This window comes from Lepeophtheirus salmonis, chromosome Z (genome assembly GCF_016086655.4).
Source record: "Lepeophtheirus salmonis chromosome Z, UVic_Lsal_1.4, whole genome shotgun sequence".
NCBI classification, from domain to species: Eukaryota; Metazoa; Arthropoda; class Copepoda; order Siphonostomatoida; family Caligidae; genus Lepeophtheirus; species Lepeophtheirus salmonis.
In genome coordinates this window covers 17,814,776-17,828,893 of record NC_092584.1, presented here as the reverse complement: position 1 = coordinate 17,828,893, position 14,118 = coordinate 17,814,776, and the positions used below count along the sequence as shown (strand labels likewise).

Genomic DNA, 14,118 nt, shown 5'->3' with positions numbered 1-14,118 from the left:
ACGAGGACTTAGACGTATAAATCAGCACCAAATTATCAATGTTTTTACTATTTTTATTTCACACACAAGTGGCTCCTCTATAAATAAAGATGATTACAGCTTTGGAACATAAAAAACACTCTTGTGATTACCAGCTATATAAAAATAAGGAACGATTTAATTAAATTTAGAGACGCAGCTTAATGAATGGATGATTAAGGGATTAAAAAGTCCTCGAATTAAATTTTGCTCTAGAGGAAATTAAAAGAGACGTAAATATATATTTTTATACATACAACAACGCAATGGACATATTTGAGTCTGTTATATAACGATTATTCAAATGTATTGGACGCAATAAGATACCCAAGAATTGTATCTATAGTTACGGACCTTTATTTTATGTAAAATCATCATTATATAGGGCCCAAGATTTTCAAATAAAATCTATCAATGACTCATTATTTTATTGTAACGGTCAATTTTAGGGATTTTAAGTGCAATTTGTGACACATTTAAGGGGTAAATTTGTTAATAGACATGGAATAAAATATGGACATCCTACTCCATTTGATAAAAATCCGTCTAGCTTGTTTTTTTGTTGTTGATCTACATTATTTATAAGTCTACACTATATGTATATACTAACCAATATTTTAGACATATTCATCAGTCAATTCCATGCATTGTATTCAAAGATGTGGGATGAGATAAGATGCCCAAAAATTTGGACTATAGCTTAGAACCTTTATTTGATGCAAGAGACTTCAAAGAGCTCCAATATGGGCTCTTTTAACCATAAAATCTTTCCATTTTTTTATTTTATATTATTGTAACGATCAATTTTGTCAACTTTAAAGGGACATTATAATCATTTATTGATAGAAATTGGGAATGATTTGTCAAAAGAATACAAATGTGTTCCACACGCAATTTTAAGAAGAATATTTCTACCTTACTTTTTTGTTGAGAGGGCACATATTATCTGCCTTTTCATAAAAGAATTATAATTGAATCAAAGAAGGGATAAAGAAATCCTTACATATAATAATGTATCATTTCTTTATAATGATACTGCAATTTATTTAGCCTTACATAACTTTCCAATGGATGGGGGATCAATTGATGAGTCCGTTGCTTTTATTATATTAATAGACAATATAAACGTCTTAGAGAAAAAATTGTTTTAATAGAAATAAAAGTTTTTATATATCATTAAAGGATAAAGAGAAAATAATTTTGATCAATTTAATTATAGACAATGAACCACAACCAGTAAGAATTTATAATTGAATAAAAAAAGGATTAGATTGACCAAGTATTTGGTTATTTGTCATAATTCTCCTCAAAGCAATTTAACAAAATATTAGTTCCAAAAAGCAAAACAATGTAACCCTGCAGCCTCATAATCATTGCTGAGAACAATAGTTATTTAATCAGATGTTACACTTGTAACTAAGTAGCAATCCTCACAATTTGGAAACAATCATTGGTCAGTTTATCTATAAAACAGGGATTTATTGTACTCTCAATCTTAATCTATGGATCTGAGATCTGGAATCCTTCCACAAACTATTTGATTATCTGGGGCTTCCAGAGGGGGTGTACTAGTGGGTCTGTAACCCTCCGCAGGTTAAGGAATTTTGTCTTTTTTCTAAAAAATTTAATATATTAATTTAGCTGTGGTTTTTCACAAAAAAAATCCAACAAATGTAATATTTAAAATTTAATTTTTACATTTTTTGTGAATAGCTATGGATTTTTGCAATAAAATAAAAAAAATTATTTTAATTTTTGAAATTTTTCATATTTTTATCCAAAACTTTAATTTTTGAAGACCCTGAAAAAGGCACAAGTCCGATTTGTGTCGATATTTCTTTCTTTGTGAGATAAGGAGGACTATACATATACACTCAAAAGATCCTAAATTGCTTTAATTATTTTTTAGGGTCAGACGCTCTAGTAAAAAACGTTTCATAGAAGTAATATGACGGAAAAAAATAGTTTTTGGAACTTTTTTTAAATTACATAAAGTCGAAAGATAACCCATAGAAGGAAAAAATGTTGAAATACAAAACGTCGAACGTACAAAAATGTTTTCATGAGAAACAAAAATAAATATGGAGCAAAAAAAATTAATAAAACACAAAGAGATCTGAGCCCATAGCTTTTGGTGATGCTGATGGAATTGTATTATTATTTTTTTTTTAAGTAAATATATATTCCCATCATGTAAAAGTATTGTCCTTCCTTTTTGAGTCTTGATAATACCCACAATAGTTGGAAGTCATAACACAATAAACATGAATTCTAGAGTTAATACTGCAACTCCATCTATATACAGACTAAAAAATATTGATAAAATTTACTCCAAATATAAATGTAAGCGAATAACAGAATATATTTACATTTAATGGTTGCAATTCCATCATGAACTCAGATCTCTTTTCTTTTTGAATATAGAAGTCTCAAAAAAAAAATTACTATGGTAAGTATAGAAAAAGGCCCCTTCCATGAGAGTAGATTGATTAAATGGTGACTCTACGTAAAAAATATCTATAATTTCTGACCTATACACAAGAATTTACATTTTTATGAACTGTTATTTGTTATCATTGCTGGAGAAAGTATTGATATAATACGTGGGGCTGTAAATTTTAAGCATTTTTTAGTTGTGTTCTTGTTGGAACCTTTGAAGAGTTTTTTTAAAATTATTATAGCTGTTTTTTTTAAAAGTAAAGGTATACCTTTACTCATAGTTCTGACACACAATCATTCTAACTGAACATAACATAACACATTCCCTATAGATAATAAAACAATAATAAGAAAAACGACAATAGAAATAACATTTTTTTTTCTGTTTTTTTTTGTCTATACAAGCACTTAAATTACCTATACGTTAGAAAGGTGACATCGAAGGACAAAAATCGACGTAGCTAGGAGCGCTTGTTATAATTATTCCGAAGGAGAGAACATTTAAGTATAAAGAACAAATTTAATTGCTCATAAAGGGTGAAGAATAACACTGAGTAGCTGATGGAAAGTTATAGTCCTTCTTGGACTCAGAGTATAATTAAAAAAAGAGTTATTCTTCTTGATACGGAGTGGGGTCTGCTTATTTCCTTCATTTCACAGCTGCTAGCTGACATGAAATGAAACTTCATGACAGCTGAGCTGCGTTTTTTTTTCAAATTTTCTTCAAATTATCTAGTTATTTGTTTTGTTTTTTCATACATAAAATGCTTACAATCTACAAACCTAATAGTATGTATGTAAAAGTCAATTGATTGAAAGCATTGTTTTAAGTAATCCATTAGCATGTATCAATAGTTGTAATATATTTCAAAAAATACTTTTGTACTAAGTTAATCAGTGCAAAATATATCATTCATCTTGTTTTCTTTCCATACGGATATATCAAACTGTACAAATATATCTTTTTAGATGTACATATCAATGAATAATTTGCAAAAAAGACATTTTTAGTTCATAAATTATAGCGTTTTATTCTCAACTTTTTGTTATTTGATCTACTCTGGGAAATATCAAGTTAAAAAGTGCATCTAAAGCTCTATTTATATAGAATAAAAAGTCACATGAGCACTTCCATAACTGAACTATTTAGTTAATATTGACATTTTACGTACAATTGGTTTATAGAATCATGTTTTTGATTATAGCCTTATATGAAATGTATAGGACATTATATTTCACTTACTTGGAAGTGAATAAGTGAATTGCTGTACTTTATTTAAATCAAAATGAAGTCAAATGAACTGAGACATGTTGGACGTCAAAGACGGATCTATTCAATATATGTATATACAAGGTACGCAAGCTATTTGTACAACGAAAGCATTTTTTTTTAAAAACACAATTTTCTCTCTAACCACTTATCCAAATGGTAGTTATAATAAAAAAATAGATTTTGAAGGCTTGAGGGTATTTGAATTATTTAATTAATCACCTCCAGCTTCACCTACCGTCTCTATACAAGGTTGTCGGCGCGAGCAGGTCTTTGCTACTATATCCGACTGATAAGTTCGTCTTTGGCATTGCTTGGGTTCGATTGGCTTGTTGTTCAAGCGTGGTCATATTAAAAAGATCCATCGGATTGATCCCTGCGTTTGGAGACCAAAAGTCCTGCAAGATGAGGCCCTAAGAATTGGCTTGGAGGCATTTGGTACTTCATTTTTGTTCTTGTTTTTTGGATGTAGCCTAGAGCCGAGATTCAAAATAATCCTTAGAAGCCTCAAATTATCTCCTAATCTTCCCAACGAATGGCTCTCTGAGTACTAGAGCTCAAGTAATTGTTACTTTGTTGCTCAAGTACTGGACTCCAAGGAGGGCTCCGTTTCTTTCTGAAAAATTTGGGTCAACGTATCACTCAATTGAATGCCTTTTCTTGCACGTGTTTTCCATGAGAGTGCGGCCATAGATAGTTTGGACTGAAGAGAACTATTTTTTTGGGAGATTGGCTACATTGGCAGCAATGATAGTTTCCCAAGCGTGGCCAAAGGCCCGTATACACAGTTGTGGAGCATCTTCTTCCAGGGATGAGTTGAGATATGCAATGTCGCTATGACGGACTTGGCAGGTTACAGACTCAATACAAATACATTACACTATCCACCAAATGTTGAAGTGCAGAAGTTTGAACTCCGGGCTCTGGAGGTGGATGTTTGAGTTAATTAAGTAGACTCCTACAACGCTCCATTCGAAATTGTTGATTCTATGGAGTCAATAATATATTCTCCTTAAACATCTTTTAATTCCTCAGCTTTCTCCGCCTTTGGGTGTGTTATATATATTCATAGATATAGGTTATGTGACCTATGTATAAATGTTCCGTGTGTATTTTGTGTATAATAATTATAGTTGATAATATTGTAGAGAATAACGCGTGCGAGTAGAAGGGGGGGAGAAAGACATATGGTATTATTGTTTAAATACTGATGAGATTATCATCTGCCTGCTGTATTATGATTATTTATATATATTATTTTATTATATGATTTTTGAGGGTATAACGAAAGAATTTATTAGCAAAATGTTTAATAAAAATATACTACGTATAATTGACTTAGACGGTTTTTATCCGTTACAGTGGATTTGAAAACGTCACATTCTATGAAATTGTAATTCATTATGAACCATATTCTCAGAATAATAACTAATAAAACGACAAAGTAAGAGTATTTCGAAATATATTTGAAGTTCCAAGTTTAAAATAGAAGGCTTAAATTAAATATAATCTACATACTAAAAAATAAAACCATCATACATTTAAGTTAAATATACAAAATTAAACAATTAGAATCATATAACTAATAATAACAATAAATTATAAACACAGAATATTGAAATAATAGATTGATCCAAATAATATTTTCTTGTTCTAACATCGGAATTCAGTTCAATATGTCATAACTTTAGGTTGCAAAACACAAGCCAGGCGTGGGGTTTAATAAAAATATCATCACCCTTTTTTTTCCTCATGTGCAAGTTGCATATACAATTGTGCACAGGATAGAAAAATCTCTACCGATAAGATCTTAATTATTAATAATAAAGTAAATGTCAAAATCATAAAATAATGTTAGATTTAAATCCATATCTTCTTCCAATCTTAGTACGAACAGCTTCTAGAATCCCACTTTCATTTATTTCATGTTTATCTAAGAAAAGAAAAGTTAATCCATGCAGTAAAATTTTAAACCTTAATTACTTATCTTAGATATAAAATTATGTAGTAATATCCGGCGATATTACTCCTTATTAAGAGCATCAAAAAAAGACCCCTGGTGATTTATGCTTGTATAACAACATACTATTATAATGAAGGATACACACAATTACTAATTATAATGCTACACCCAATGTAACTACCTCCGTTGTTGTGACCATTTAAGCCGTTGTTTTTGCCTTTTATGAGTTTTTTGAACATCATTTCTTGGAGCTTATGAACCATAGCTAATCCTTAAGTGACAAAAAGTAATATTTATAGACTATGTAATATTGGAAAACCTAATGATCATACCAAAGTCTTTAAGCGAAGTAAGTAGTCTCAGACAAACTAGTTGCGAACCATCCAAAGCTACTACCCCCGTTGTTGTGACCATTTAAGCAGTTGTTTTTGCCCTTTACTGAGTTGTGTATCATAATTCTTGATATGTTTAGCTAAAATAAAATCATATTTTATGGTTAGATTTAAAAAAAAAAAAATTGAATACTTACTGTGAGATAGTACAAAATTCAGAGTTCCATTTCGATATTCGTAAATACTTTTTACTGATAACATGATCATCATTTGGTGTGGATGACTCAAAACATTTTTATATGTATTTCTATATATGACATCAGTACCAACATCCTCCATTAATTTAATGATGGTTCCTCGGGAAGGGATATGTTTACCCTTGTATTTCTCCATAAATTTTTTGAACGTAGATGATTAGCAATGGATAAGGTTATATTACATACAATAAGCATCCTTGTGAAATCAGAGTTAAAGTCTGACTTGATGTATTCATCGTTAAATTGATTTTATAGATGAATATCCATACTCTAGTTATGAGATGAGGATAATGAGTGGCGTGTAATTCTAGACAGGGGACTAAAGGCACATTTATATCGACAAATCCGACAAACCATCTGTTTCTCATCCGGTAAGTATTTTCCAAATTCCTAGGCCTCCATTTTCAGAAATCCAGACAGAAGGCGACGTTATTTTAGGCATTTTATTCAGTTCTCTATCGACTATCACCATCTCATATTATATTATTTAATCAATGATGCCATAAGTAATTCTTCTTTTCTCCTCGCACGCTTTTGTATTCTTACCAAAATTATCACCCTTAATAATAATATATTAATATGATAGTCATTCTATATTCTCCGCGTGTAGAATAAAGTATATATAAACTCCATATCCTCAAATATCTCATATCCACGTATATTATATGGCTGGGTGGGTAGACCTTCTCCTTTGGCTATGGACATAGCTGAGTGGATCTGAAAAGAGTGTTTTTGTAGCTCTGAGGGTTAAATTGATGGGCTTACCGCTTTAAATTCTTAAAGTCGAACTTTGAGGGCGTACCAATATTTCATAATCTTAAAACGTGGTAAATGGTGAAGCAGTTGACCCCAAAATACTTAATGATGTCCTAGGTGTCATTGCCTGAGTGGATCAATGTAGCAATTTCCATCCTTTTGTTTCCATCTTTGCCCAGAAGTAAAATATATTTTTTGCAATATTTCCTTTTGAAAGATGACGACAATAGATTTTCATCAATGTGCTATTTAACCTTGTTCCCAACAATTTCTTTAAATTGAAATATATGTATATAACACACAAATTGAGGCCGTACAAAAAGAGAAAAAAAATCGGCAGCGGACAAAGACATAGAGTTTAAACTTTTATGTACGCCGTGGGATAACTACTGGTGTTTGATTTCGGTCTGAAAATCTTATATAGACCGATCTAAATACATAATTATATTTAGTAGAACAAATTAAGTCGGTCTTTTAGAGACGTTTGGTCAAGACTGGTCTCAAAGAAAAATTCGATCTAAACCGGTCTTTAAAAAATCGGTTTTATTTAAAATTAAGTCTAGAGCAACTCTAAAGATGAATCGTACATGACACCATTTGTATTATAAAACTGTAAAAATGGGAACAATAACATCATACGAAGTTAAATCTTTTGCATCAATCATAGTTGTGCAGCTCATAAGAGAATCGGTCCAGAGATTGAGTCTGAAAAAAATATGTCTTACGATTTGAGAACGAAATAATTTTTTTCTACGGTCTAAAATTATGTGTGTACAACTTATACATCTGAATAAGGGAGAAAAAAGGTCAATAGATCAAGGAAAAAAAAGTTGTTTAAATTAAGTCCAAAAAAAAAATCACTCCACGATTTGAAAACGATTTAATTATGGTGGAGAACGGTCTAATGTGGCGTTCTGGACCAAAACAACCGACAATGCTTGTTTAGAAAAATCAGATAAGACAGCGGGGATTTGGAGTGGTGTTTGGGGAAGATCCTTGACTCCTCATGCAGCCATAATGTAAAGTAGAATGTAGAACAAAGTCCAGCCTGTTGCCTGTGGTGTTTGTGGGCATTCTTTCTGCTGACAAACCGCTACTCAACAAAGTAGATACCTTCAGCTGGTCCAAAATATCTCTAGAAGTTATTCCCTTTCGAATAAGTGCAGAGATCTCGGTCCGAACCTTTCTTTCTCAGCTCCTTTTTATAGTAAGAGTGACGTGCGATTCAGGAAAACAAAACAAAAAACTCAGGAGTTTTTGACGAAATTGCAAGCTATGAATTTGGTTCACACAACATCCAGATATAAGATTTGACAGGATTGTCCTAACTTTAATGCAACATTCGTTATGTATATTGCTTTATAGCTAAATAATTACGAATAAAGTTTTCAATCCATGCATTTGGAGAATAAAGTAAGTAATAATAAAAATACATATATTTTTTTGTAATGAGAATAAAAGAGTTTGGGAAAATAAGCCGAGGATAAACAAAGTTTACATAGTAGTTTATGTAGATTGTAGATTAGAGTGATACCTATTTGTGAAATAAACTAGCGAGTGTTCATTTTCAATGTTTACAAATGAATGCATAACTTTGACCAGATGTGTATCTGTGACAACCGAATTTAATGAAACTTTATATATATATTCATACATTGAAATAACACATTTACTCAATATAATCTCCCTTAACCTCAATAACGACCGTTAGCCTCCTCACAAAACTATGAATTTTACGTCCATTGCGCTCCAGCGCTCATCAATGGAGGCCCTCAAGGCATCAATTTTGGAGTGACAGATCTTAGAGACGTTATACACAATATGCAGCAGGAAGCCAAAGGCCAAGGGGCTCAGCTCTGGGCTGTGTGAGGGTCACATCTCCAATGAACAAAATTCAATATTATTCTTGAGAAAATTATGTACCAAATGATGGATACAAATGGTATCTTTTACAGTTTTGTTACTACTTTAAAATAATCACTCACTTTATGTACTTATACATATGTTGATTAGAGCAGAGAGTAGCCTAGGGTTCCAAGTCTGAATTTGGACTTGAATTACATATAACTATCAAACTAGGAAAATTGCAATCCTTTGGCCTTAAAGCACCGTTATGTTTTTTAATAGCCTCGCATTTGTAATATAGATCCCCTTTCGATTTCAATACTGTCGATACGTTAAAAACCCTGATTAAATAACATGGTAACCCTGAGAGTTTAAACAATGTTTTGAGAGGAGAGTAGATTAACAGTCATGACGTTCAATTCAATTAGCTACAAGCTAAGCTGATTCTATTTTTTTTTAAATCTGTATCTAGTAAAGGACATTAGAAGAAATTCTACTATGAGTCCGACAAGGATTTACACTTATGACTAGGTTTGTAAATTCTAAGCATTTTTTAGCGCGCGATTTTTTTTTGTTGTTGGCAATCTAAAGAGTGCATTTTTTTTTTGCATTTTCTATAGTTGTTATTATTATTATTTCATTCTTGGGAAGATAAAATCTAAATATAAAAATTAACCACAAGTGTTTTTGCTCTTGAATGACGGAAAATAAGCCGGAGGAGTTATAAATTGTAATCCTCGTTGCAATCAGAGTAGAATTGAAGATCAAAAATGGAGTTATTGGACGTATGTATGTCCTTGCTTGATACAAAGTGTGGCCTATGTGTATTTTTCTTCATCTCATAAGCACTCCCGCTGATCTAATAAAACTTCATGAGAGAAAAGCTGCACCTCTCATCCAAAACATTACTCAAATTGTCAGGGTTAACATATATATTTTCGGTTTCTTTTGTTTACATACGAAAAATACTTGGGGTATATAGACCTTCTTATATTTCTATAACCAATTTCGGGGCTTCAGAACTATTATATTTAATTAGTGGGCGAAGGTAGATGGTTCTGGAATTTCTTTGAAAAAATTCTAAAAATTCTAAAATCCATAGCTATTGACAAAAAAATTACAAAAATGAAATTTTTTGAGTAAAAAATTCCAAAATTAAATTTTAAATATCAAATTTTTAGAAAAAAAATTTCAAAAACCTTTAGCTAGTAATAAAAAATTTGAAAAATTAAATTTTTGGAAAAAAATTCGTAAGTTAAATCTTAAATATCAAATTTTTTTTGGAATTTTTTTTCAAAAATACATAATCATCCGAAAAAAATTAATATTCTTGGAAAAAAACTTTTAAATATTAAATATTTTGAAAAATGAATTCAAAAATCAAGAGCACTATAGAACAAAAAAAATTATAATATATACATATATATTTGCCGAGTTATCGGATTATAGATTATGTTTTTTTGATTAGGTTAACTAATAAAATTTCTGAGCTCTTCTTCCCTCTAGCAAAAAACATCTGGTTTAATTTAAAAATCCATAGGCCGCTGGGAGGGAGCCTCTTTTCATTTCATATTTTGTTCGAAGGATCCCTTAGTTCTGTAATAGGTTCAAAAATTCTGCTATGGTTAGAAGAACTTTTGTTTTAACAAGGAAATAAGAAGGGGGGTCTGTTTTGATTGTTTGCCAAAATATTGAGGATATAACAATATTACAAAAATAATTTCTTAATTACCTATCCGCAAATAAAAATCTTAGCAAAAATAACAATAGTTGCAAAAAAAAAAAAACTATTGTGATAACATAAAAAATTATATTTTAATTGGTTTTCCTCTAATTAAAATTACATTTAAACTTAATAAGCAATATACTTTGAAGTATATAGTCATCTAACGTAATAGTTCATATTCGAATTTTTTTTATTAGATGGGTTGCTTAGACGTACGATGCCTCAACATAAAAGCAATTACAAGTTTTTATCCCAATATATATATTTTTCATAGAGATATAATGCAGATTAATTATGGCCTTTATATTCAAATTTCATTAATATGTTGAAGAATCAAGTATAGTTAAGAACTGATTTAAAGCCTCAATTTAAATTATTAAACTTTATTTGTATCAAAATGATTTTTCCAATGGATAGTATCTTCATTTAATGGTGTCCAGTATATATCTTGCTTTCATATACAGCCTCAACCACTTCAAATTTTTGTCGAAACTAGATATTGCGCTGATATTTAAATATTTTCGGATCTGATATCATTGAAACTCTACTACCTGACAAGGTTGCCCCCTTATCGGTCTACCAGTTCCGCTTCTTGAACCACTAGAAATGGAACCGACAAAGTGGAACCGAGACTGCAATATATTGCTTATCCGTCGTGGTTCTTATGCTTTTGTTCCTATATAGAATATAATACCAATACATTTTTAGCTGAGGTCCCCTGTATACAAAACATATGTACTATGTATGTCTAGACTGAAAGCAATCCTCAATTCTCCCTCTTCCTGCATACCCCCGCCACACTTATAGCTTCCCCCTTACGGTCCCCGCTTTGAAAACCATTGTCTGGAGCAACCTTATTTTTCGAGGCCCCTCCAGGAACTTGGGCACTACAGACTCTGCGTATAAGGTACCTGCAGCCCTGTTTGTATCTAATATCCTCTCCTTGACTCGAATTTTCTAGAGATGCTCATTGTTTTAAGTGCATGTTAACAAAACCGAGTTTGTATTAAAAAGAACTGAGACCGAGGCAGAAACCGTGAAAATGAAAGAAGCGTGATCGGGACCGGTAGCACCGCTGAACTTGGATGTGATGTTTATTCTGTTTTGTCACAAATGGTTGGTTAATGCTTTATTTACTTGATTGAAAAGCCTGACTCATGTAAAACTAATTTATTTGAATAATAAATATTTGAGCTATAGAGTACGGAATCCTCAATTTGATTTTGGTGTTTAGTCATGTTAGAAAGATGACCGTTAAAAAAAAGAGCTATTTTTAATAGAAAGCAAACTTGACAAATCATGGTAAGGAATCAATCTTCTCTTGGATTTTTAACTTAAAGTAAATGACCTGGGAGGCAAACTTGCTCTCCTTTTTGAAACTAGATAGTTAATCATAGATACATGGATGCACTCATCTAAGTGTGAATCATTAGAATCCAAAATTGAGTAAGAATTAATTTTCCACTCCCTAATTTTATCTGATTGCATCATAAAAGATATCAGAGCAAATATGGAAATTTCTAAGAATTGTCTATCATACCGATACAATACGGATGTATTATATATTTTCCCAAATATATTGTTTTTTTGATTTTAATTCGATTTATGAGCACATGCTTGTTAGCCCATGGCTAACAGAAATTAATCTAATGATATTTTTATTTTTTTTAAGAATTACCACATTGACTGTAGTCTTGACTAAAGAATCTAACGAAAAGGGCGATGACAGTTGAAATTATAACAATAAAATAACCGTATATAAATTATGCTTCCCCATTCACGGAACCTTTAGCAAAAAAAGAATAATAATGACTAGAGGTGGGACTTTAGTAAAGCTCCAGGAACATAAAATTGTAATTTTTATTTCTAAAAAAATACAATCAATAGACTGAGATAAAGGTTTATCCTAGTGCATTAAAAAATTTACACAGATCACAATTCACATGGATAGGTTGTCATCTCTTTCCTTCAAGTTTCTTTAGTTTTGACTCCAATAGAAGTGATGGGAGATTTTTGGGGGATCTTTAAGTCCTACTTGGGGTTTCAACGTAATAATTAATTAATAGAAATTTTAAGATAATGAATTATCCAAGTCAACACAATTAATATATATTCAATTTCATATTTAATTCTGGTAGTACGTAAAAAACACACATAATCGATCATAACTTTGGAACAAATTGAGATAACTAACTGCATTTGATGTTAGGAGGAAATTTGGTGCTCTACCGATTTTATTTTGATTTGCCAATCCTGAGAAATTATAGTTTAAAGGTTAAAATTCTACAATTGCTTAAGGTTTGTGTTTGCCGATATATAACACTTTGGAGTTGTAATTATTTTATGCCAAAGAAACACGCAATTTCCTCCAAAGGGTACAAGCACTCAAAATTTAAAATGGACAGTTCTCAACCCCCAGATTTGATACGAAAAAACTCATTCAAGATTCGTGATAGGCACATTAATTAATCATAAAATTGAACATGGAATTTTAAATATTTTTGAAAAAGAAAATTGTCTTTGCTTGTGTTATTATTTTGAAGAGTACCAATGAATCCATACTTATTTTCGAGGGGAAAATCAACCTAGCTTGTTTTTGTGTAAACAAGTCACACATATGTACATGTATCTTTGTAAAAGATACAATGAAATTTTTGTTATGTTATTTTATGGTTCCTACTTTTTTTTTTTTTAACTTTTTATAATATGTTGTATACTGAGGTGAAATGGCCTTTTATATAATGGCCTTACTTATGACTCTCAAATGTATTGTTAAAATAAAATATATATATATATATATAAAACAGCTTCATCATAGTTTGAAAAATGCATTATTTTTTAATTGTCTGATATATAAGTATAGAGCGACATTTATCATAATGAAAGATGGGAATGAAAATTTCTCTAGAGATTAGTTTTTAATACCAATGTGAGGCATCGTCATTACACATTAATTATTGTCAAAAACAACATGCAACTCATAAAATGTATGGCATATTCCATCGCATTACCATTCATTTCTAATTGTGGAAAGTATTTTGATCCAAGTTTATATTATTTGCAAAAGACTATAGTGCTTAATTTTGGTTAAAGGTAACCCCATTTTCTTTTCCCCATTCAATAACTGAATTGATTGCCTTTTGCATTGCATTGACAAGGGTGTGTGTGGATGTTTTTCACTAATTAAGAGGAGGATGTGGTCAGTGTAGCCAAAGAGTTTGATTGCTCCTTTTTAAAATTGAGTAAGTAAACTATCCATAGTAATATTCCAAACGACCAGCGATAAAACACCCCCTTGTGGGCTCCCACTGGTTGGATTTACACAAACCTCTTGGTTGTGGCCGTACGGGTACTTAATAATTTTTTGAACCAAGATCTCATACACCGAGTTTTTTCCATTACTGCATCAGCTGAATGAAATTGTGTATAATCAAATCCATCTCTACAATCAAAACTGACAACAAGGGTGCATTGTTGTTGATTGATGGATTTTTCTATGGTATTGGTGACTT

General features: G+C 31.0%; 1 protein-coding gene and 1 long non-coding RNA gene across 2 annotated transcripts in view; one reads left to right on the top strand and one right to left on the bottom strand.

Annotated features, from left to right (window-relative positions):
• Nucleotides 1–14,118, top strand: part of LOC121130327 (neuroligin-4, X-linked) — a 424,376-nt gene that overhangs the window by 372,868 nt on the left and 37,390 nt on the right.
• On the bottom strand, nucleotides 5,690–6,161 carry LOC139907359 (uncharacterized). The gene is made up of 3 exons (XR_011783910.1): nucleotides 6,023–6,161; nucleotides 5,872–5,961; nucleotides 5,690–5,812 (listed from the first exon to the last, which is right to left on the bottom strand). It is a non-coding gene; the product is annotated as an uncharacterized lncRNA (long non-coding RNA).